The sequence below is a fragment of the Salmo trutta genome, chromosome 39, assembly GCF_901001165.1.
Source record: "Salmo trutta chromosome 39, fSalTru1.1, whole genome shotgun sequence".
NCBI lineage: Eukaryota > Metazoa > Chordata > Actinopteri > Salmoniformes > Salmonidae > Salmo > Salmo trutta.
Genome location: NC_042995.1, coordinates 24732881 through 24758367, shown reverse-complemented (window position 1 = coordinate 24758367; position 25487 = coordinate 24732881). Strand labels below are relative to the sequence as shown.

Here is a 25487-nt window from a genome sequence, read left to right as displayed (position 1 = left end):
AGACAAAGGACATGTCACATGTATCAGTTTGTAGCCTATTGTTGATTTATTTCATTTAGACATCAATTAATATCTTATCATACAGGCTATATCTCATATGCGGGCTTGTTAGCGTCCCAACTATCTGACCATCAGATGCATAATCTCTAACACGTTATCACATCAAGATCGCTTATTTTGTCATTAAAACGCACATAAGGGCACCGCGCAGTCAAGGAGAAAAAGTAGGACAACCGTCTGGTAAGGTAGTAGAGTAGCCTCTTGAATGCAGCGGGGTGAGCATGCGTAGAAAGATTACAACCCGACATGAATCACATCGCTGTCCAACATTTGGAGCGAACAACGCGAAGACGCAACGTTATCATCAGGTTGACTCGGCATTCCACTGGCATCTGTTGGAAAATTTGCCTATCGCTTGTCCACAGGTAAGGATATATAACGTTTATTTATATAGCTTGACAAATGCAGTGCGTAAGTTTTGTTCTTACTTCTACCCTGGCTGTTGATCGGAAACAGTAATTTTAATGTCAAAGAGAAATGTCAAGCAGCGTGTTTTATGTATATTATGGCTGTTTTGTTCACGGGCGAACAATCTGTCAGTGCACAAAAATGTGCCTGACCTGATACACTGTTCAAACTGATCCGGTCTCTTTCAGGACATATCCTACCTGGTAATAAATTAAGACAGTCTACAGTAGTGCGTTCTGTTCCACCCCAGAATTTGGATCTTGGTTATAGTTGCCAGCATGATTATATATGTGCTGGTATTTCTGGCTTTGTGAACTTTTGGCGTCATAAAATCCAAAAGCTATCCGTTTGTTTTGTGTAAGAGCTCAATTATGAAGGTGTTTTGTGACACTCAAACTTTTCTCTCAATGGGGGGGATTCACATACTATAGATTTCAGCCACGTTTTGATTTTAATCCTCTCTGGTCCGATATCAGTCTGATCTATCTATATAGTATAAATATGTATCCAGATAAATACCTTTCATTAAAAGCTTTCCTGCTGAGCTTGGACACTTGAACCAACCTACATTATCAGGAGTGCTGTTCTTTGTATTTTGTAATTGACAACAGGTGTGTGGCAAGTGTGTCAAATGTAGCACTCACCAGTCCATTGAGAGCGAGCGAGCGTAAAAAGGTGTTACGTTTTACAAACAGATTAGTTGTCCTCATGTAACAGTGTAGGTTCCGTCCCTCTCTTCGCTCGAACCAGGGACCCTTGCACACATCAACAACTGACACCCCACGAAGCATTGTTACCCATCGCGCCACAAAAGCCACGGCCCTTGCAACGGAAGGGGAAACCCTACTTCAAGTCTCAGAGCGAGTGACGTCACTGATTGAAACGCTATTAGCGCGCACCACCGCTAACTAACTAGCCAATCACATCGGTTACACTCACGAAAGAAAGAACAGATTCTACTTTGGTGAAGGTGCCAAGTTCACATAATTTCACCATTAGTTGGTTATGTGTTGCTGTTTCTGGGTTTCAAACAAGTCACACATGGAAAAGTGATTCATTTAACATATCTCACGCACTGTGTCAGAAGCATTCATATCATTGAAGAATATTAATGCAATGCAGCTCATGCTCTTTTGCATAGATGGCACTTTATGACCTCCCAAGAGGTGTTTGCAAATGTGGGAATATGGAGCAAGATTCATATTTGTATTACCAGGTAAGGATTTGTTTTGTATAGCTGTTATGTAGATCATTAGTAGGGTTGTAATGCTGCCAGAGCACAGGGGAGCGGCGCACCCTTACTTTTTTCAATTTGAGAATACATTAAGCTGGTAAAACTATTTCATTAAAAATGATAGAATGACAAACTAAATAAATATGTATAGCAGCCTAGAGGTAGGCCTAGCTACAAGGTGGTTTCTTCCTTGTCTTCTGTATGGCGGTGGAGGGAATGATGAAGAACTATAGGCTGCGGAGGCCCATCGCAAGCTTGACCACTTTGAACAATCAGAACGTTGATAAACAATCTGCTGTTTTCGGGGCGTTCCCGACATGTGGGCATTTCTGCATTTGCAGGAACCCCTCCTTTACACTTCAACTGGTCAATTTTTTATTTAGGACAGGTGGGAGGAGAGGGTGTTCCAGTACAGTAGGCAGTGTTAATGCACAATAATGTTGTATGCCAGCCACCGATAAACCCCTCAGAAAAAGGGGCGGAGGCGACTACGGTAGCTAGCTTGCTGTACACTGGTAGACAGTGTTCTTCACCCCCGCCTGTCAGGCACTGTTTTCCCACAGTTCTGTTAACAACAGCGAGGGCAGGTGTTCGGCGCGTGGGAGCGCAGGACATTGTGTGCTAGCTTAGCCAGCTAGTCCTAAAGAGGACTCTGGTACACAGCAGCTGGGAGGCGGGGGCGACAGTGTGCTAGCTAGCTAACTAGAAAGCTAGCACACTGTGTCGCTAACTAGCAAGCTAGCTAGTAAACTAGCATACGGTGTCACCCTAGCCTCTCGTCTGCTGTGCTAGTGGGAGGCAGGGAGGACCGGTAGAGAGTGTCTTTCGTCCCCACCTATCGGGCACTGTAATTCTGCAGTTCTGTTAATGACTGAGGGCAGGTGGGAGCAAAGGACACTGTCTACTGGTGTCGCTCCGGCTAGCTAGCAAGGAGGACTCTGGTAGGCAGGGGCGAAAAACTCAAATAATACTTTTATTTCCACATTCTGCTGAGGGCACCCACACCGGAGTGGTCACCTCAAAGCCCAAGGAGCATGAAAGTCTCTGGATGTTGCTTGGGATATTTTGCCTATATTTGCTATTGGTTGAGATACAGGCCCTGTTTCCACACTGCCATGTAAGGCTGCACGATATGGCCAAACAATCTAAGCCATATTTCTAACCAAATGTCGCAATTGTTAATTGCGATTTAGAGCAAAACACTTGGGTAAACTGTTGAAATAACGGAAAAGGAATGATAATTCTATAGTTAGAATATAATAGTGGGCACTTTCAATACAGGGTTGTTTGACATGACAACGAATGAAAATGCAGAGTAGGAACCAAAGTGTTGATAAGTGTTAACTTGTGGACTATAATCTTTGTATACATTTAATGTTTTCTCTTAGCTACTAGATGTAGCTGACATATTCTTGCTTTGCATATTCCTCTTTGATTTAGAAGATACTGTTGCACAAGGTCTACACCATCACTGGTATTATCAGGCTGAATAGCTAATTGCGTTCGCTCTGACTCAGTACAAGTATTAGCTAGCTAGCAATTAGCATTAGCGATTAGTATGGACTATTAGCAGCTAACAAGATTGATGCCCAACTTGCTGAATACAATCTAGCTGTTGGCAGATGTAAGAAGTCAAACTAATAGTGTAATTACAGAACGCTAGTGGATTTACAGTTGAAGTCGGAAGTTTACATATACCTTAGCCAAATACATTTAAACTCAGTTTCCACAATTCCTGACATTTTAATCCTAGTAAAAATGTCCTGTTTTAGGTCAGTTAGGATTACCCCTTTATTTTAATAATGTGAAATGTCAGAATAATAATAGAATAAAATGATTTATTTCAGCTTTTATTTCTTTCATCACATTCCCATTGGGTCAGAAGTTTACATACTAATTGAGTGTATTTGGTAGCATTGCCTTTAAATTGTTTAACTTGGGTCCAACATTTTGGGTAGCCTTCCACAAGCTTCCCACGATAAGTTGGGTGAATCTTGGCCCATTCCTCCTGACAGAGCTGGTGTAACTGAGTCAGGTTTTTAGGCCTCCTTGCTCGTACACGCTTTTTCAGTTCTGCCCACAAATTTTCTATGGGATTGAGGTCAGGGCTTTGTGATGGCCACTCCAATACCTTGACTTTTTTGTCCTTAAGCCATTTTGCCACAACTTTGGAAATATGCTTGGGGTCATTGTCCATTTGGAAGACCCATTTGCAACTAAGCTTTAACTTACTGACTGATGTCTTGAGATGGTTCTTCAATATATCCACATAATTTTCCATCCTCATGATGCCATCTATTTTGTGAAGTACAACAGTCCCTCCTGCATCAAAGCACCCCCACAACATGATGCTGCCACCCCCGTGCTTCACGGTTGGGATGGTGTTCTTCTGCTTGCAAGCGTCCCTCTTTTTCCACCAAAGATAACCATTGTCATTATGGCCAAACAGTTCTATTTTTATTTCATCAGACCAGAGGACATTTCTCCAAAAGTACAATCTTTGTAACCATGTGCAGTTGCAAACTGTAGTCTGGCTTTTTTTATGCTGGTTTTTGAGCATTGGCTTCTTCTTTGCTGATATGCCTTTCAGGTTATGTCGATATAGCACTCGTTTTACTGTGGATATAGGTACTTTTGTATCTGTTTCCTCCAGCATCTTCACAAGGTCCTTTGCTGCTGTTCTGGGTTTGATTTGCACTTTTTGCACCAAAGCACATTCATCTCTAGGAGACAGAATGTGTCTCCTTGCTGAGCAGTATGATGGCTGTGTGTTCCCATGGTGTTTATACTTGCGTACTATTGTTTGTACAGATGATTGTGGTACCTTCAGGGGTTTGGAAATTGCTCCCAAGGATGAACCAGACTTGTGGAGGTCTACAATTTTTTTTCTGAGGTCTTGGCTGATTTCTTTTGATTTTTCCCATGATGTCAAGCAAAGAGGCACTGAGTTTGAAGGTAGGCCTTGAAATACATCCACAGGAACACCTCCAATTGAATCAAATGATGTCAATTAGCCTATCAGAGGCTTCTAAAGCCATGACAGAATTTTCTGGAATTTTCCAAGCTGTTTAAAGACACACACTAAGTAGACTGTGTAAACTTCTAACCCACTGGAATTGTGATACAGTGAATAGATAAGTGAAATAATCTGTTTGTAAACAATTGTTGGAAAATTGCTTGTGTCATGCACAAAGTAGATGTCCTAACCGACTTGCCAAAACTATAGTTTGTTAACAAGACATTTGTTGAGTGGTTGAAAAACAAGTTTTTATGACTTCAACCTAAGTGTATGTAAACTTACGACTTCAACTGTAGCTAAAAGTGAAGACAGTTTGTGTGGGCACACAATCCATAAATGCAATAGGTTCGGATGTTGTAGATCAGTGGTTCCCAAACTTTTTATAGTCCCGTACCCCTTCAAACATTCAACCTCCAGCTGTGTACCGCCCTAGCATCAGGATCAGCATACTCTCAAATAATTTTTTTTGCCATCATTGTAAGCCTGCCACAAACACACTTTACGATACATTTATTTAACATAAGGATGAGTGAGTTGTTGTCATTTCCCACACCCCGGATTGTTACAAAGAGCTCTTATAGGACCAGGGCACAAATAATAATATAAATATTATCAATAAATTTGCTCTTTATTTAACAATATTACATATAAAACCTTACTTGTTCATCAAAAATTGTGAATAACTCACCACAGGTTAATGAGAAGGATGTGCTTGAAAGAATGCACATAACTCTGCAATCTATCTTAACCCGTTGAGGACAGACGTTCCACTAGCGGAACCCCGTTCCGCCTGCGGAACCCCTAGCCAACAGCCAATGGCATCGCACGGCACGAAATACAAAACCAACTAAAATACCACAATTCAATTTTCTCAAACAATCAACTATTTTACACCATTTTAAAGATAAGACTCTCGTTAATCTAACCACATTGTCCGATTTCAAAAAGGCTTTACAGCGAAAGCAAAACATTAGATTATGTTAGGAGAGTACATTGACACAAATAATCATACAGCCATTTTCCAAGCAAGCATATATGTCACATAAACCCAAACCACAGCTAAATGTAGCACTAATCTTTGATCTTCATCAGATGACACTCCTAGGACATTATGTTATACAATGCATGCATGTTTTGTTCAATCAAGTTCATATTTATATCAAAAAACAGCTTTTTACATTAGCATGTGATGTTCAGAACTAGCACACCCAACGAAAACTTCCAGTGAATTTACTGAATTACTCATGATAAACGTTGACAAAATGGATAACAATTATTTTAAGAATTATAGATACAGAACTCCTTTATGCAATCGCTATGTCTGATTTTAAAATAGCTTTTCGGCAAAAGCACATTTTGCAATATTCTGAGTACATAGCTCGGCCATCACGGCTAGCTATTTTGACATCCGCCAACTTCGGGGTCACCTAAACTCAGAATTACTATTAGAACAATTGGATTACCTTTGCTGTTCTTCGTCAGAATGCACTCCCAGGACTTCTACTTCAACAACAAATGTTGTTTTGGTTCGAAATAATCCACAGTTATATTGAAATAGCGCCGTTTTGTTCGTGCGTTCAGGTCACTATCTGAAGGGTAACGCGCGAGCGCATTTCGTGACAAAAAAATCAAAATATTCCATTACCGTACTTAGAAGCATGTCAAACGCTGTTTAAAATCAATTTTTATGCTATTTTTCTCGTAAAATAGCGATATTCCAATCGGGCAATGTTGTATTCATTCAAAGGCTGAAAGAAAAAAAAATGGAGAAGTCTTGTGAACGCGCATCTGTCTCACTGTCCCCAGGCTGACAACTTACAAACTCTGCTGCTGTACTTTGCCCAGAGACAGCAGACACCCCATTCCACTTGCTGCCGGTTTTAGAGTGCCAATGGAAGCCTTAAAAAGTGTCACGTTACAGCACAGATGCTGTAATGTTGATAGAGATGCAACAGAAGGACAACAAATTGTCAGACAGGGCACTTCCTGTATGGAATCTTCTCAGGTTTTGGCCTGCCATATGAGTTCTGTGACACTCACAGACACCATTCAACTAGTTTTAGAAACTTTAGGGTGTTTTCTATCCAAATCTATGCATATTTTAGTTTCTGGGCAGGAGTAGTAACCAGATTAAATCGGGTACGTTTTTTATCCGGCCGTGAAAATACTGCCCCCTATCCCAAAGAAGTTAAATCATTTCCCACACACAGTCTATGCCTGTATTTAGTTTTCATGCTAGTGTGGATCGAGAATCCACTCTCACATAAACTCAGCAAAAAAAGAAACGTCCCTTTTTCAGGACCCTGTCTTTCAAAGATAATTAGTAAAAATCCAAATAACTTGACAGATCCTCATTGTAAAGGGTTTCAACACTGTTTCCCATGCTTGTTCAATGAACCATAAGCAATTAATGAGCATGCACCTGTGGAACGGTCATTAAGACACTAACAGGCAATTAAGGTCACAGTTATGAAAATTAGGACACTAAAGAGGCCTTTCTACTGACTCTGAAAAACACCAAAAGAAAGATGCCCAGGGTCCCTGCTCATCTGCGTGAACATGCCTTAGGCATGCTGCAAGGAGGCATGAGGACTGCAGATGTGGCCAGGGCAATAAATTGCAATGTCTGTACTGTGAGATGCCTAAGACAGCGCTACAGGGAGACAGGCCGGACAGCTGATTGTCCTCGCAGTGGCAGACCACGTTTAACAACACCTGCACAGGATCAGTACAGCCGAACATCACACCTGCGGGACAGGTACAGGATGGCGGCAACAACAACTACCCGAGTTACACCAGGAACGCACAATCCCTCTATCAGTGCTCAGACTGTCCTCAATAGGCTGAGAGAGGCTGGACTGAGGGCTTGTAGGCCTGTTGTAAGGCAGGTCCTCACCAGACATCACCAGCAACAACAATGCCTATGGGCACAAACCCACCGTCACTGGGCCAGACTGGACTGGCAAAAAGTGCTCTAAACTGACGAATTGCGGTTTTGTCTCACTAGGGGTGATGGTCAGATTCGTATTTATCGTCGAAGGAATGAACGTTACACCGAGGCCTGTACTCTGGAGGGGGATCGATGTGGAGGGTCCGTCATGGTCTGAGGCGGTGTGTCACAGCATCATCGGCTTGAGCTTGTTGTTATTGCAGGCAATCTCAACGCTGTGCGTTACAGGGAAGACATCCTCCTCCCTCATGTGGTACCCTTCTGCAGGCTCATCCTACCATGACCCTCCAGCATGACAATGCCACCAGCCATACTGCTCATTCTGTGTGTGATTTCCTGCAATACAGGAATGTCAGTGTTCTGCCATAGCCAGCAAAGAGCCCAGATCTCAATCCCATTGAGTACATCTGGGACCTGTTGGATCGGAGGGTGAGGGCCATTCGCCCCCAGAAATGTCCGGGATCTTGCAGGTGCCTTGGTGGAAGAGTGGGGTTACATCTCACAGCAAGAACTGGCAAATCTGGTGCAGTCCATGAGAAGGAGATGCACTGCAGTACTTAATGCAGCTGGTGGCCACACCAGATACTAACTGTTACTTTTGATATTTGAGACCCCCTTTGTTCAGGGACACATTATTCCATTTCTGTTAGTCACATGTCTGTGGAACTTGTTCAGTTTATGTCTCAGTTGTTGAATCTTGTTATGTTCATAGAAATATTTACACATGTTAGGTTTGCTGAAAATAAATGTAGTTGAGTGGACTTTTTTACATTTTTATTATAATTTTTTTTTTTGCTGAGTTTAGGCACGTGGTTGCAAAAAGCATCAGTGTCTTAACAGCGCGATTTGCCAAGGCAGGATACTCTGAGCGCAGCCCAATCCAAAAATCAGGCTGTGGCTTCTGATTTAAATTCAATTTTCACAGAACCGCTTGTTGCAATTTCGATGAGGCTCTCTTGTTCAGATATCGGTAAGTGAACTGCAGTGGATGCTGCAGTGTACCCAAGTAGCATCGGGAGCAACTGCTTGCACGTGCGTTACCACTCCACTATGTCTCCCTGTCATGGCTTTTGCGCCATCAGTACAGACACCAACACATCTTGACCACCAAAGTTCATTTGATGTCACAAAGCTGTCCAGTACTTAAAAAATAACATCTCCCGTTGTCCTGGTTTCTAGTGGTTTGCAGAAGAGGATGTCTTCCTTAATTGACCCGCCATAAATGTAACGGACATATACCAGGAGCTGTGCTAAGTCCGCCACATCTGTTGACTCATCCAGCTGTAACGCATATAATTCACTGGCTTGTATCCGAAGCAGTAATTGTTTCAAAACATCTCCTGCCATGTCACTGATGCGTTGTGAAACAGTGTTGTTTGATGAAGGCATTGTCTGCATAGTTTTTTTTGCCTTTTCCCCCCATCATTGTCCCAGCCATATCTGTGGCAGTAGGAAGAATTAAGTCCTCCACAATACTTACTTACTGACTTTATTGTCCCCATGGGGACATTTTGTTGCAGTGTCATGTACACATTTAAAGTGGCGATTAAATACAATACAACTTTCATAAGTTACATCCCAATAAAATAATTATAATAAATTAAAACATTAAAAAAAAGACTAGCCAGCTGGCCTTACGGAGTCGATAGGAACATTAGCCCGAGCTATTTAGGAGGGATATCACACCTGGCACAAATGATTGTCGAGTTCTGTTTTTCCTGCTGAGGGGTGCCCTATACCTGCGCCCAGAGTAGTTCAAAGTCCAGGTGCAGGGGGTGGCTTGGGTCTAAAATTATTTTGTGAGCCTTACGGAGGGCCCTGACCTTAAAGATCTCATCCAGGCCTGACTGTTTGACACAAAGTACCTTGCTTGCTGTGGTAATAATCCTTCTCAACATTTTTATCTGGCTGACAGTGGCATTTCCAAACCAACAATACAAAAAGTTAAAATACTCTCAATAAAAGATTTGTAAAACAGAGTCAGTATAGTACAGTCTACATTAAAAGATCCCAGCTTTTTGAGAAAGTACAATCTCTGTTGGCTCTTTTTGTAGATCAGGTCTGTACATTTACTCCACTGAAGCTTATTGTCCAAAAGGACACCCAGATATTTGTATTCCTCAACAATTTCTATATTCTGACCTCTGACATGTTGCAGAGGTAGGTGTTGTACGCTTCGTGAAGTCTATGCACATCTCTTTGGTCTTGTTGGTATTGAGGACCAAGTGTGATTCCTCACACCACTCTACAAAGTCATCTAGGACCGGGCCATGATGTTCCTCGTCATCATTCAACAGGCTGATCAAGGCAGTGTCATCAGTGAACTTAACGAGGAGTCTGTCAGTATGGGAACTAGTACAACTATTAGTGTACAAGATGTACAGGAGTGGGGACAAAACACATCCCTGAAGAGAGCCAGTGTTGGTATTGTGTATATCTGACACGTGGGGACCTATTTTGACTCGCTGTGAGCGTTGGCTCAGGAAGTCCAACAGCCACAAAACCAGCCCCCCATCTAAGGAGAAGTCCCGAATGAGTCTCTGTGCCAGAATGTAAGGCTGGATTTGTGTTGAAGGCAGAAGAAAAGTCAACAGAACCCTGACATGGGATTTGGCACCCTCTAGATGTCTATAGACCATGTTAAGGAGGGTAAGAATGGCATCATCAACTCCTCTGCTAGGCTGATAGGCAAACTGAAATGGGTCGAGAAGCTTCTGGTTGACACTGAGAATATGATTTTTCACAATTTCTCAAGGCATTTCATTACTAAGGATGTCAAGCCGACAGGGCAGTAGTCATTCAGCACAGAGGGATTAGATGCTTTAGGAATTGGTATAATTGAGTTTTTCCACAATACTGGCACGTGTTGCTGGTCGAGTGAGGATTAGAAAATGTCTGTAAAAACACTAGCCAATTGTTCAGCAAAGTGCTTTAACACATGTCCATTTATTTTGCCTGGGCGTTACATCCCCTGAACAACTTTAAAACATCAGACTGTTTAACAACAACTCTCAAACATTTGTAATGATGCTTCCATTTGTTTTACCTCTGACACAAAGTTGTCTGATTCAAATCTTGAAGAAAACATTCAGTTCATTAGCCATGTTCTGGCCCTCATATCCCCCAAGGTCAGCACTGGTTTTTCCCCTGTCTATGTGGGGGGCACTAGCCATGGATTTAATCACTTGCCAGGCCACCCTTGCGTTTCCTGAGGAGAGGGTCCTCTCCACCCTTTGCTTCTATACCTCCTTGTCCACCAGTATCTGTCTTTTGATCTCACGTTGTATATCTCTTAAAGCCTGTCTATCACCCTCAGCATAAACTGCCTTCTTCCTATCAAGTAGTGATTTTAGATGTTTTGATACCCAAGGCTTATTGTTAGGGAAGATTTTACAGGTTTTAGTAGGCACAACTGACTCAACACAGAAGTTTACATAGTTTGAAATAACATCTGTGAGTTCATCAAGATCAGAGCTGCTGTCCTCAAATACAGTGGGGCAAAAAAGTATTTAGTCAGCCACCAATTGTGCAAGTTCTCCCACTTAAAAAGATGAGAGAGGCCTGTAATTTTCATCATAGGTACACGTCAACTATGACAGACAAAATGAGAAGAAAAAAATCCAGAAAATCACATTGTAGGATTTTTAATGAATTTATTTGCAAATTATGGTGGAAAATAAGTATTTGGTCACCTACAAACAAGCAAGATTTCTGGCTCTCACAGACCTGTAACTTCTTATTTAAGAGGCTCCTTTGTCCTCCACTCGTTACCTGTATTAATGGCACCTGCCCACAACCTCAAACAGTCACACTCCAAACTCCACTATGGCCAAGACCAAAGAGCTGTCAAAGGACACCAGAAACAAAATTGTAGACCTGCACCAGGCTGGGAAGACTGAATCTGCAATAGGTAAGCAGCTTGGTTTGAAGAAATCAACTGTGGGAGCAATTCTTAGAAGATGGAAGACATACAAGACCACTGATAATCTCCCTCGATCTGGGGCTCCACGCAAGATCTCACCCGGTGGGGTCAAAATGATCACAAGAACGGTGCGCAAAAATCCCAGAACCACACGGGGGGACCTAGTGAATGACCTGCAGAGAGCTGGGACCAAAGTAACAAAGCCTACCATCAGTAACACACTACGCCGCCAGGGACTCAAATCCTGCAGTGCCAGACGTGTCCCCCTGCTTAAGCCAGTACATGTCCAGGCCCGTCTGAAGTTTGCTAGAGAGCATTTGGATGATCCAGAAGAGGATTGGGAGAATGTCATATGGTCAGATGAAACCAAAATATAACTTTTTGGTAAAAACTCAACTTGTCGTGTTTGGAGGACAAAGAATGCTGAGTTGCATCCAAAGAACACCATACCTACTGTGAAGCAAAGGGGTGGAAACATCATGCTTTGTGGCTGTTTTTCTGCAAAGGGACCAGGACGACTGATCCGTGTAAAGGAAAGAATGAATGGGGCCATGTATCGTGAGATTTTGAGTGAAAACCTCCTTCCATCAGCAAGGGCATTGAAGATGAAACGTGGCTGGGTCTTTCAGCATGACAATGATCCCAAACACACCGCCCGGGCAACGAAGGAGTGGCTTCGTAAGAAGCATTTCAAGGTCCTGGAGTGGCAAAGCCAGTCTCCAGATCTCAACCCCATAGAAAATCTTTGGAGGGAGTTGAAAGTCCGTGTTGCCCAGCGACAGCCCCAAAACATCACTGCTCTAGAGGAGATCTGCATGGAGGAATGGGCCAAAATACCAGCAACAGTGTGTGAAAACCCTGTGAAGACTTACAGAAAACGTTTGACCTGTGTCATTGCCAACAAAGGGTATATAACAAAGTATTGAGAAACTTTTGTTATTGACCAAATACTTATTTTCCACCATAATTTGCAAATAAATTCATAAAAAATCCTACAATGTGATTTTCTGGATTTTTTTTCTCATTTTGTCTGTCATAGTTGAAGTGTACCTATGATGAAAATTACAGGCCTCTCTCATCTTTTTAAGTGGGAGAACTTGCACAATTGGTGGCTGACTAAATACTTTTTTGCCCCACTGTACCTCCCACATAGTACAGTCAAAACACCCCTGGAGACAAGTGATACTGTTGTCATTCCAGATCTGGACAGTTTTAACTGTGGGTTTCTCCCTCTCCAGGAGCCGACAGTAGGTTGGCCTGAGGTAGACCACATTGTGGTCTGATGTCCCCAGGGGAGGTCGGGTGGTGGCAGAGAACGCATTTGGTATTGTCCCATAGCACAAATCAAGAGGCCTATTTTTCTTAGTGTGACATTTCACATACTGGTGGTATGTGCGCAGGACTTTGCAAGGTACAGTTGTTAAAATCCCCTAAAATAAATTTGGGTGCGTCGGGGAGATGGATTCCAGTTTTTGTGACAGATTATAAATAATCTCTGATGCCTTTGTTATATTAGCTTTCGGTTGAATGTACACAACGTTAACAAACAATTGGGGGAACTCACAGGGCAGATAGTAAGGTCGCAGTGACACAAAGCAATAGTATGGGTCTTGCCTGTCCTAGCCACTCGGGAGCTCACCATATCAGACGCTTCTAGCCCCTTCTTATTAATGGTATCTGTTGCTTTTATACATGTCTTGCTACTCGAAAATCGTCTTAATTCTCGCTCAAAAAGCTTCTGTGGCTTATTTTTCAAATTGGCATGTTGTGAGATAGTACTTTTGCACATATAACACACTGTGGCTGAGGAAAGGCACTACTCCCAATATAAGTGAACCCCAAATGTAGAATTACTAATGCTAGCATTGGATGTGCTCATGGAAGCAGAACAACTTGTCGTCGACACGTGCAGGTGTAGAACTGCTGGTAGAAGCAGTACTACCAGTAGAGCTGGTATGGGGGTCTATGGATGCAGGCCTTACTTTTTTAACCATTTATCCATTTTTGAGCAAAAGGAATGAGCAGCAGCTACGTTTGGCTACATACAGACCGTTAGTGGAATTCCCGCGAGAGAGTAACGGTTAATGTGATTTGGATGTAAATTATTTAACTAGGCTACCTGTATTTGACATTGTGTTATTTCGCTGAACACTAGGTAGTTTACATTTTATTTTTGGCGGTGAAACGAGGCTACTCAGGCAAGAATGTATAGCACCGTTGGACGGCAGTGTGCGTACCCCAGTTTGAGAACACCTGTTGTAGATTACAGCATGCCCTTGTTTTGCTGTAGGCAAGCCCACTGTTCAAAGAAATAGGATATTAGCTGCGTATCCCAACTCCCGAAGTGACTTGGCTATGTTTTAGAAATTACTGTGGATCTGTTCAAAACAGTCCATGTATTGGAAATCGGAGGTGGATACTTTGAAAACAGGGTTGTGTTAAGTTGGCACCAAACAGTAAAAACTGTGAAATGGGGAGGTATCTCTAATTGTCAAATAAGAAGTGCTTGTTTTCATTTTCTGAAACAGTTTGCTACAGTATGCTCTTATGAACATGACCCAGGCCTCCTGGTAGATGCAGGGAGAGCTCGGATGCTGCTGGGGCCCCTATACACGGCCTCCAGGGGTCTCTATATGGGCCTGCACATGGTTGAGAAGATAGTGTGGGAAGATTCACACTCTTTGTTTGTGAATGTGCCATTTAGGCAAATCCTCCTCCCACTCCCATGAGAAAAGTGCAATCCAGGTGTGCTGTGCTGACTCAAGCCCTGAGGTCAACCTCCATCCCCCCTATGCATCCCCACTTCCCCCTTTCCCTCTCTCTCCCAGGTGTGCACTGCCTACTAGATAAGAAAGAAGCGTCAGGTGCACCATGGGAAGATGAGTCATAAATCAGCAGAATAGGCCTGGGGAAAAATTATAGATACTGGGCTATGCACGTGAAATGCAGAAACACAAAAAAACACTTTGAATGCAAACTATGAACTTGACTTGATACTTTCGTGTTGATATGTTAGAATGGACCTGGACGATGTTGGGCCAGTTGTGTGCTGCCCTATGGGACTCCCAATCACGGTCGGATGTGATACAGCCTGGATTCAAACCAGGGATTGTAGTGACGCCTCTTGCACTGAGATGCAGTGCCTCAGACCGCTGCGTCACACGGCAGCGACCCTGTAATGGGTTGCTCTATGATTGCTGTGAGATCCTATACCAGCTTTTGTTTACTGTAGTGGTTCTCATTGACTGGTATGAGACTGGACTGTTGTGCCTTTTTACTGTGAGGGTGGGGTTCATTAGGCACTAGACAGAGAAACTGACAGACAGGGAGGGACCACCTGGACCTGTAAGAAACGCTCACTTACATGTTCTGTTGCGTGCCCTCATGAACACAACACTGAAGTAGAGTGTTTTTGCACAGTAGTGGGGATAAGTAGTTCAACAAGCTAGAATTGGGAATACTATTTGAATGAGCATTTGAGTTGAAGTATACAATATAGAAATAAACTATTTTAATGTCAATAGGTAAAATGTATGCACTATTGGAATGCTTTCATAACCTTACATTTAGCAGGCGCTCTAATACAGAGCGACTTAGTTAGTGCATTCATCTTAAGATAGCTAGGTGAGACAACCACACATCACAGTCGTAGTAAGTCATTTTTTTTCCTCAGTAAAGGAGTTATCAGCAAAGTCAGTGCTATTACGAAAAGACAAGTAGAGTTAAAAAAAACATGTATGGGGTAACAATGAGATGTCTTTTTTAAGATACTCTTTGAATTAGGTAGGGTTTCAGAAGTTTTAGGAAGATGGGCAGTGACTGCTGTGCTAGTGTCAGTGGGAAGCTTGTTCCACCATTGGGGTGCCAGGACAGAGAAGAGCTTTAATTAGGCTGGGATGACCAAGGCGACCAGACGTGGCAGAAAGGAGTGCTCCCGTTGGGGTGTGGGGTTTGAACATAGCCTGAAGGTAGACAGGGGCAGTTCCCATTGCTGCTCCGTAGGCAACCCCCATGGTGTTGTGGTGGATTCAAGCTTTGAATGGAAGCCAGTGGAATGTGCAGAGGAGTGAGGTGACCTGGGAGAACTTGGGTAGGTTGAACACCAAGTGTTCTGGATAAGTTGCAGGGGTTTGATGGCGCAAGCGGGGAGCCCAGCCAACACAGAGTTGCAGTAGTCCAGACGGGAGATGACAAGTGCCTGGATTAGGACCTGTGCCGCTTCCTGTATGAAGAAAGGTTGTACTCTACGGATGAAACTCTATAGTATGTACCTATCTTTGAGTTTGCCACATTATGTTGCACTAACATTAGTAAAAAGGTGTTGAGATTTATTTTGAGTCCAAATCTAGACCCCACTATCAGCATAAATCAGAGAAATGAGATTCAATGCTACAAACTACATTATGTTATCATGTGGAGTTTTTTCCCCCCATGTACTTTACCATTGCCTCTGCATTGTGGGGCCCTGTGTTCACCATGAAACGTACATTTTTATACGACACTCGACGGAGCCCACCATAGAGGTTGCTGGGTAGTGAACTGCACATAAATAAATTGGCTCCATGTCTCCGCGGACCTAAACAAATGGTTGCTGTGGAGATGAACTAGGATATTGGGAAGGTCAGCAGGTTCCAGCAACTAACTGCAAGGATACAGAGAGTGAAGGAGTCTAGGTCTACGTCCCAACTGGCACCCTTTTCCATATGCAGTGCATTACTTTTGATCAGGCTCTTGTCAAAAGTAGAGCAGTGTGGAGGGAATAGCGTGCCAGTTGGATGCAGCCTGGGAGCTCGGAGGGGCGGTGCAAGAAGACAGGAGGGCTGAGGAAGACCCCTACTGTTGGGTGATTAATTCATCATTCCTGTCAGGTACAGAGCTATTATGGGTAGAGAACAGAGGGGAAAAAGTAGAAAGGAGGTCTTGAACAGCGATGGTCTATGTAAACTGTCATTTGTCATTTGCTTTTTTTAGTGTCTCATCTTTCACATACCCCTCCACTACACACACACACCAAAAAAAAACACCTACGTCTATCCTTTGGCCTTCTCACAGTTGGGTGAGGAGAGGGCAGGCAAGTGGAGGTATGCTGTGAACCGTAGTTCATCTCAGGTTGCCAGTGACTATATGCTAGCCCATCTTGTGCAAGGTTCTCTTTATTTGTTTGGTCATTTTGTCCTGCTCTGCTCTTCAGTTGAGCTGTAGAGGCTACCTCTGTCCAACGTGACCCTGTACTCTGTGCTCCCCCATAGGTTAAAGATGCCAATCTAGGCCCCACTCTGGCTGTCAGATCTGGAGGTCACGTCCCCCACAACATCAACAGCCCTTAGATGTGAATGTGTGGTAGTGCAGATGTAAATGTGTGATAATGCACTCAATGCCCATCAAGGGCAGAGTGAAGGAGAGGAGCTGATGCATATTTGACTGTTGGAGTGCAGAGCAAGAGGCTGCCACCCGCATCTCTGTTACCTCACCCTCTCCTCTCCACTCTCTCTGCTCTAGCAAAAGGCTATTATGTAACTTCAAAACATGGCTCATTCTCCCTTGTTTTCGAAGAGGTATAACTATTCCCTGGGCTGCCTTCGCTTCATTAAACTGAGGTCAGGTTACGTGGCATGTTGAAGCTCTGCCAGTCATCGGGTCTGTTTTGGAGAGGCAGTCAGATGGAAAACACTCCTCACAACAAGGCACTGGTTGCAAACGCAGCCTGTCTCCCACATGATACTTCAACTCAGTCCAGTAGTATTTTCATTTCATTTTAAAATTGGTACCTGATTAACATAACCAAGTCAGCAGATGATTCTCTGAAGACCACAAGGCCAACTTAACAGAAGTGATGTCATGGAGAAAAGGTCAACAGAGCCAAAATAGCCTCAATCAGTCCACTTAATCCTGTGTTGTGCCGGAATACCTACTAATCAGTGTTTACAATCAATATAAAATGGATTTGTCAGCCTGTTTAAGCAATGACTTACTTCATTAACTGATTATCTTCAATACAATGAATTACAGGCAAACTGAATAGCAGTCAGTCCCATAAATGCCCTACATTTCTTAACATATTTCTAAACAGGGCAGAGGTCACCTCAAGTAGGAAGGTAAAAGAGTTATTTCATAAAGTAGATAGAAAGCAGGTAGAGGTCTCTTCAGTAAGGTATAGGAGCTGAAGGCACACACCCAAACACGTAACTGGTGCAGACCAACCTCATAAGGTTATGATTATACACTATAGAGTTAACCTTCAGTACCACCAGCAGTGTATAATACTTCAGTAAAAATAATACTTTAAGTACTACTTAAGAAGTTGTTTTGCGGCATCTGTACTTTACTATTTATATTTGACAATTTATACTTTAACTCCACTACATTCCTAACGAAAAGAACATACTTTTTACGCCATAACATACTTTTTACACCATACTGTTGACACCCAAAAGTCCTCGTTATATTTTTAATGCTTAGCAGTACAGGAAAATGGTCCAATTCACGTGCTTATCAAGAGAACATCCTTGGTGATCCCAACTGTCTTCAATCTGGAGAACTCACTAAACACAAATGCTTCATTTGCTAATTATGTGTGAGTGTTGGAGTGTGCCCCCTGGATATCTGTAAAAATAAAATAAAAAATTGCGCTGTCTGGTTAGCTTAATATAAGGAATTTGAAATTATGTATACTGTTACTTTTGACACTTCAATATATACTGCTCAAAAAAATAAAGGGAACACTAAAATAACACATCCTAGATCTGAATGAATGAAATAATCTTATTAAATACTTTTTTCTTTACATAGTTGAATGTGCTGACAACAAAATCACACAAAAATAATCAATGGAAATCCAATTTATCAACCCATGGAGGTCTGGATTTGGAGTCACACTCAAAATTAAAGTGGAAAACCACACTACAGGCTGATCCAACTTTGATGTAATGTCCTTAAAACAAGTCAAAATGAGGCTCAGTAGTGTGTGTGGCCTCCACGTGCCTGTATGATATCCCTATAACGCCTGGGCATGCTCCTGATGAGGTGGCGGATGGTCTCCTGAGGGATCTCCTCCCAGACCTGGACTAAAGCATCCGCCAACTCCTGGACAGTCTGTGGTGCAACGTGGCGTTGGTGGATGGAGCGAGACATGATGTCCCAGATGTGCTCAATTGGATTCAGGTCTGGGGAACGGGCGGGCCAGTCCATAGCATCAATGCCTTCCTCTTGCAGGAACTGCTGACACACTCCAGCCACATGAGGTCTAGCATTGTCTTGCATTAGGAGGAACCCAGGGCCAACCGCACCAGCATATGGTCTCACAAGGGGTCTGAGGATCTCATCTCGGTACCTATTGGCAGTCAGGCTACCTCTGGCGAGCACATGGAGGGCTGTGCGGCCCCCCAAAGAAATGCCACCCCACACCATGACTGACCCACCGCCAAACCGGTCATGCTGGAGGATGTTGCAGGCAGCAGAACGTTCTCCACGGCGTCTCCAGACTCTGTCACGTCTGTCACACGCTCAGTGTGAACCTGCTTTCATCTGTGAAGAGCACAGGGCGCCAGTGGCGAATTTGCCAATCTTGGTGTTCTCTGGCAAATGCCAAACGTCCTGCACGGTGTTGGGCTGTAAGCACAACCCCCACCTGTGGATGTCGGGCCCTCATACCACCCTCATGGAGTCTGTTTCTGACCATTTGAGCAGACACATGCACATTTGTTGCCTGCTGGAGGTCATTTTGCAGGGCTCTGGCAGTGCTTCTCCTGCTCCTCCTTACACAAAGGTGGAGGTAGCGGTCCTGCTGCTGGGTTGTTGCCCTCCTACGGCCTCCTCCACGTCTCCTGATGTACTGGCCTGTCTCCTGGTAGCGCCTCCATGCTCTGGACACTACGCTGACAGACACAGCAAACCTTCTTGCCACAGCTCGCATTGATGTGCCATCCTGGATGAGCTGCACTACCTGAGCCACTTGTGTGGGTTGTAGACTCCGTCTCATGCTACCACTAGAGTGAAAGCACCGCCAGCATTCAAAAGTGACCAAAACATCAGCCAGGAAGCATAGGAACTGAGAAGTGGTCTTTGGTCACGACCTGCAGAACCCCTCCTTTATTGGGGGTGTCTTGCTAATTGCCTATAATTTCCACCTGTTGTCTATTCCATTTGCACAACAGAAGGTGAAATCTATTGTCAATCAGTGTTGCTTCCTAAGTGGACAGTTTGATTTCACAGAAGTGTGATTGACTTGGAGTTACATTGTGTTGTTTAAGTGTTCCCTTTATTTTTTTGAGCAGTGTATTTTAGGAATGACATTTACTTTTGATACTTAAGTATATTTAAAACCAATTACTTTTAGACTTTTACTCAAGTTATATTTTACTGGATGACTCACTTTTGCTTAAGTAATTTTTCTATTAATTTATCTTTACTTTTACTCAAGTATGACAATTGGGTACTTTTTCCACCACTGAGTACCACATAGTACCACTGACACACACTCACTGTCAGAGACACACATTACTTGTAGCTGAAGAAAGTTTTTTTTTTATGGATTTTTTTGTGACATGAATCAGCATTAGCTGGGGAAAAAAAGACACTTCAACAGTCTTTAGTTTCACCTTTAGTACCCGCAGTGATTCTTTGTCAACTCTTTGCTCGTAAATGACAGAATGAAATCCCTCTACTCCTTAACTATGTCACATCCTCCAACAGACACTTCCTCATTTCCACTATGGCGGAGAACGAGAGACCGGGGGAAGGGCTCCAATATATTATGTGTTTAATTACTTCCACAGTAGGAGATTCACAGGCAGGCAGAAACCCCCTCTACAGCTGAGACCATAATAATAGAATGACAAGAATGGACAATCCCATTCAAGTCAATATCCTATGATTGGGTGGACAGGCAGCCATATTGATTTGAAGATATTCCTGGAGGATTAAGTGGACTGAAGTTTTTTTTGGCTCTGTTGACCTTTCTCTATAGCAACACTTCTTTTAAGATGACCTTGTGATCTTTAACGGAGATTAATCTGTATCTCAACCTGGGTTGTGTTCATTAGGCCCCAACCAACGAAAATGGACAGAGACAGGAAGGGAGTACCTGGACAATAAGAAACGCTCCTTTCAAGTAAGAAAGTAAAAGTAAAGAGATATTTCATAAAGTAGATAGAAAGCAGGTAGAGGTCTCTTCAGTAAGGTAGCACACACCGAAACACATAAATAATTCACTACCCTTAACTCCATAAAGAAAAATTATTGTAGCCATATGATCATAGTAAAATAGACTTATAACAGCCTACCCTTAGTCAAATGCAACACCCTCTCCTTCTTCCCGTTGGTCCAAATCACAAATAGGGCTAAGAACTATAAGCTTCCTCATAATTATCAATATTACAAATTACCTTCAAATCAGTATTACAAATTACCTTAAAACCTGTTGGGGCTAGGGGGCAGTATTTTCACGGCCGGATAAAAAACGTACCCGATTTAAACTGGTTACTACTCTTACCCAGAAACGAGAATATGCATAAAATTAGTAGATTTGGATAGAAAACACCCTAAAGTTTCTAAAACGCGCTCTCTTCCACGCGCTTGGAAACACTACAGCCAAAATGGGAGCCACCACGGAAAAACTAGAATTTCTCCAAAAATCAATTTTCTTCAAAAACCAGCCTGAAACTCTTTCTAAAGACTGACATCTAGTGGAAGCCCTAGGAACTGCAATCTGGGAGGACTTGGCCTTATAATAAAAGTGATAGCCATTGAAAATAGTGGTAGGCTGAAATGTTTTTTTTTTGGAATCGTTTGTCCTCTGGATTTCGCTTGCCATATCAGTTCTGTTATACTCAGATATAATTTTAACAGTTTTAGAAACTTTAGTGTGTTTTCTATCCAAATATGCATATCCTAGCTTCTGGGCCTGAGTAACAGGCAGTTTACTTTGGGCACACTTTTCATTCGGACGTCAAAATACTGCCCCCTACCCAAGAGAGTTTAACTTTTTAAGGTATAGGGGGCAGTATTTTCATTTTTGGATGTAAAGCGTGCCTGGAGTAAACTGCCTAATACTCGGGCCCGAGTCAAATATTTGCATATTATTAGTAGATTTGGATAGAAAACACTCTGAAGTTTCTAAAACTGTTTGAATGATATCTGTGAGTATAACAGAACTCATATGGCAGGCAACAACATGAGAAAAATCCAACCAGGAAGTGGGACATCTGAGAATTGTAGTTCTTCTTTTGAATCCCTATCGAAACTATAGTGTCTGTGGGGTCACGTTGCACTTCCTAAGGCTTCCATTGGCTGTCAACAGCCTTTAGAAACGTGTTTCATCCTTCTTCTGTTACTGGGCAGAAAATAGGAGCTCAGTCAATGAGTGGACTGCCTAAGGACAAAGGACTTAGTGATGCGCGAGCCTGCAAGCCTGCCGTTCCTTCTTTTTCTTCTTGAATGAATACGCTATTGTCCGGTTGGAATATTATCAATGTTTTATGTTAAAAAAACCTAAGGATTGATTGTAAACAACGTTGGACATGTTTCTACAAACGGTAATGGAACTATTTCACTTTTCGTGTCTGGATTTACGCTCGCGCGTTATGCCTTTTGGATAGTGATCTGAACGCACGAACAAAACAGAGGTATTTGGACATTAATATGGAGTATTTCGAACAAAAATAACATTTCTTGTGGAAGTAGGAGTCAAATCAAATCAAATGTATTTATATAGCCCTTCTTACATCAGCTGATATCTCAAAGTGCTGTACAGAAACCCAGCCTAAAACCCCAAACAGCAAGCAATGCAGGTGTAGAAGCACGGTGGCTAGGAAAAACTCCCTAGAAAGGCCAAAACCTAGGAAGAAACCTAGAGAGGAACCAGGCTATGAGGGGTGTCCAGTCCTCTTCTGGCTGTGCCGGGTGGAGATTATAACAGCACATGTCCTAGATGTTCAAATGTTCATAAATGACCAGCATTGTCAAATAATAATAATCATAGTAGTTGTCGAGGGTGCAACAAGTCAGTACCACAAGAGTAAGTGTCAGTTGGCTTTTTCATAGCCGGTCTTTGAGAGTATCTCTACCGCTCCTGCTGTCTCTAGAGAGTTGAAAACAGCAGGTCTGGGACAGGTAGCACGTCCGGTGAATAGGTCAGGGTTCCAGCAGGTCTGGGACAACAGGTCTGGGACAGGTAGCACGTCCGGTGAACAGGTCAGGGTTCCATAGCTGCAGGCAGAACAGTTGGAACTGGAGCAGCAGCATGGCCAGGTGAACTGGGGACAGCAAGGCGTCATCAAGCCAGATAGTCCTGAGGCATGGTCCTAGGGCTCAGGTCCTCCGAAAGAGAGAATTAGAAAGAGCATATTTAAATTCACACAGGACACCGGAAAAGACAAGAGAAATACTCCAGATGTGACAGACTGACCCTAGCCCCCCGACACATAAACTACTGCAGCATAAATACTGGAGGCTGAGACAGGAGGGGTCAGGAGACACTGTGGCCCCATCCGATGAAACCCCCGGACAGGGCCAAACAGGTAGGATATAACCCCACCCACTTTGCCAAAGCACAGCCTCCACACCACTGGAGGGATATCTCCAACCACCAACATACCATCCCGGGACAAGGCCGAGTATAGCCCACAAAGATCTCCGCCACGGCACAGCCCAAGAGGGGGCGCCAACCCAGACAGGAAGACCATGTCAGTGACTCAACCCACTCAAGTGACGCACCCCTCCCAGCGACGACATGGAAGAACACCAGTAAGCCAGTGACTCAGCCCCCGTAATAGGGGTAGAGGCAGAGAATCCCAGTGGAAAGAGGGGAACCGGCCAGGCAGAGACAGCAAGGCGGTTCGTTGCTCCAGCCTTTCCGTTCACCTTCACACCCCTGGGCCAGACTACACTTTAATCATAGGACCTACTGAAGAGATGTCTTCAGTAAAGACTTAAACACTGACTGCTATATCTAAGAACAAACATGGCAATAGTTTTAAATTATAGTCAAAACAAACACAACTTCTTTAATATATCTCTTGTTTCGCTTTCCCATATGATGCCTTGTGACCCTGCTCTACCACACAGTTTACTAATTTGGCGATGTTTGCTTCGTCTTTTCACACCAATATCAAATTCACTACATATTGTATCAACATAAAACCCTGATATCTGCACCATTTTAGCGATTGTTTAAAAGCGGCATGAAACAAAGTTTGACTATTCGTAACATTCGCGCTTTCACCCATATAATCTGCCAATTTTAATGTTACCTAATATCCACGGTCCTTGATTCTCACAAGGATTATTCAACCCCAAAATCTGCCTAGGTGCAAGCTCTCCGATTCATAAAATATAATACTGTTCTTGCCTCACACACAAGCTAACTGGCTAAATTTGGCTAGCTTGCTAGCTAACGCTACTTTCAGACACAAACGAGAATACATTTTCACTCTCCATTCTACTCACCTAGCAGAGCTGGTTATGCTTTTTTCATGTTCATTCAAAACGTTGGTGACAAACTGTGCTGCTGGCAATAAGTATTATCCAATTTGGACTATACAAATGACACATTTTCTGGTACATCTAGGGACGGCAGGTAACCTAGTGGTTAGAGCGCCTTTAACTAACCACATTGTCCGATTTCAAAAAGGCTTTACAGCAAAAGCAAAACATTAGATTATGTCAGGAGAGTACCCAGCCAAAAATAATCACACAGCTATTTTCAAAGCAAGCATATATGTCACAAAAACCAAAACCACAGCTAAATGCAGCACTAACCTTTGATGATCTTCATCAGATGACACTCCTAGGACATTATGTTATACAATACATGCATGTTTTGTTCAATCAAGTTCATATTAATATCAAAAACCAGCTTTTTACATTAGCATGTTTTGTTCAGAACTAGCATACCCACTGAAAACTGGCTGTGAATTTACTAAATTACTCATGATAAACGTTGACAAAAAAAACATAATTATTTTAAAAATTATAGATACAGAACTCCTTTATGCAATCGCTATGTCAGATTTTAAAATAGTTTCTCGGCGAAAGCACATTTGTAATATTCTGAGTACATAGCTCGGCCATCACAGGCTAGCTAATTTGACACCCACCAAGTTTGGGGCATCCTAAACTCAGAATTACTATTAGAAAAATTGGATTACCTTTGCTGTTCTTCATCAGAATGCACTCCCAGGACTTCTACTTCAATAACAAATGTTGTTTTGGTTCCAAATAATCCATCGTTATATCCAAATACCTCCGTTTTGTTCGTGCGTTCAGGTCACTATCCGAAGGGTAACGCGCGAGCGCATTTCGTGACAAAAAATGTCAAAATATTCCATTACCGTACTTAGAAGCGTGTCAAACGCTGTTTAACCTCTTATGGCTAGGGAGCAGTATTTTCACGGCTGGATAAAAAACGTACCCGATTTAATCTGATTATTAGTCCTGCCCAGAAACTAGAATATGCATATAATTATTAGCTTTGGATAGAAAACACTTCAAAGTTTCTAAAACTGTTTGAATGGTGTCTGTGAGTATAACAGAACTCATTTGGCAGGCCAAAACCTGAGAAGATTCTGTTCAGGAAGTACCCTGTCTGAGCATTTCTTCCCCTTGTTGATTCTCTCTATCTATTACAAGGGATCTCTGCTGTACGTGACACTTCCCACGTCTCCAATGAGCTCTCAGAGCCCGGGAAAAACCTGAATGACGTAATTCAAAGCCCTGGCTGAAACACACGAGAGCTTTTGCTAAGTGGTCTATCAGAGGACAAAGGCTTAGGCGCGTGACCTGCCCTGCCCCCGCCTTTCGGTTTTTCCCTCTGTTTACAGACACGCAGATTCCCGGTCGGAATATTATCGCTTTTCTACGAGATAAATTGCATAAAAATTGATTTTAAACAGCGGTT

General features: G+C 42.9%; 1 protein-coding gene across 1 annotated transcript in view; it reads left to right on the top strand.

Moving 5' to 3' along the window:
• Window positions 1–270: 270 nt before the first annotated feature.
• Window positions 271–25487, top strand: part of LOC115179199 (zinc finger protein 385B) — a 150812-nt gene continuing 125595 nt past the window's right edge. The window contains exon 1 of the mRNA XM_029740577.1: window positions 271–425. The gene's annotated coding sequence lies outside the window, so the exon portion shown is untranslated. The remainder of the gene's footprint in view (window positions 426–25487) is intronic.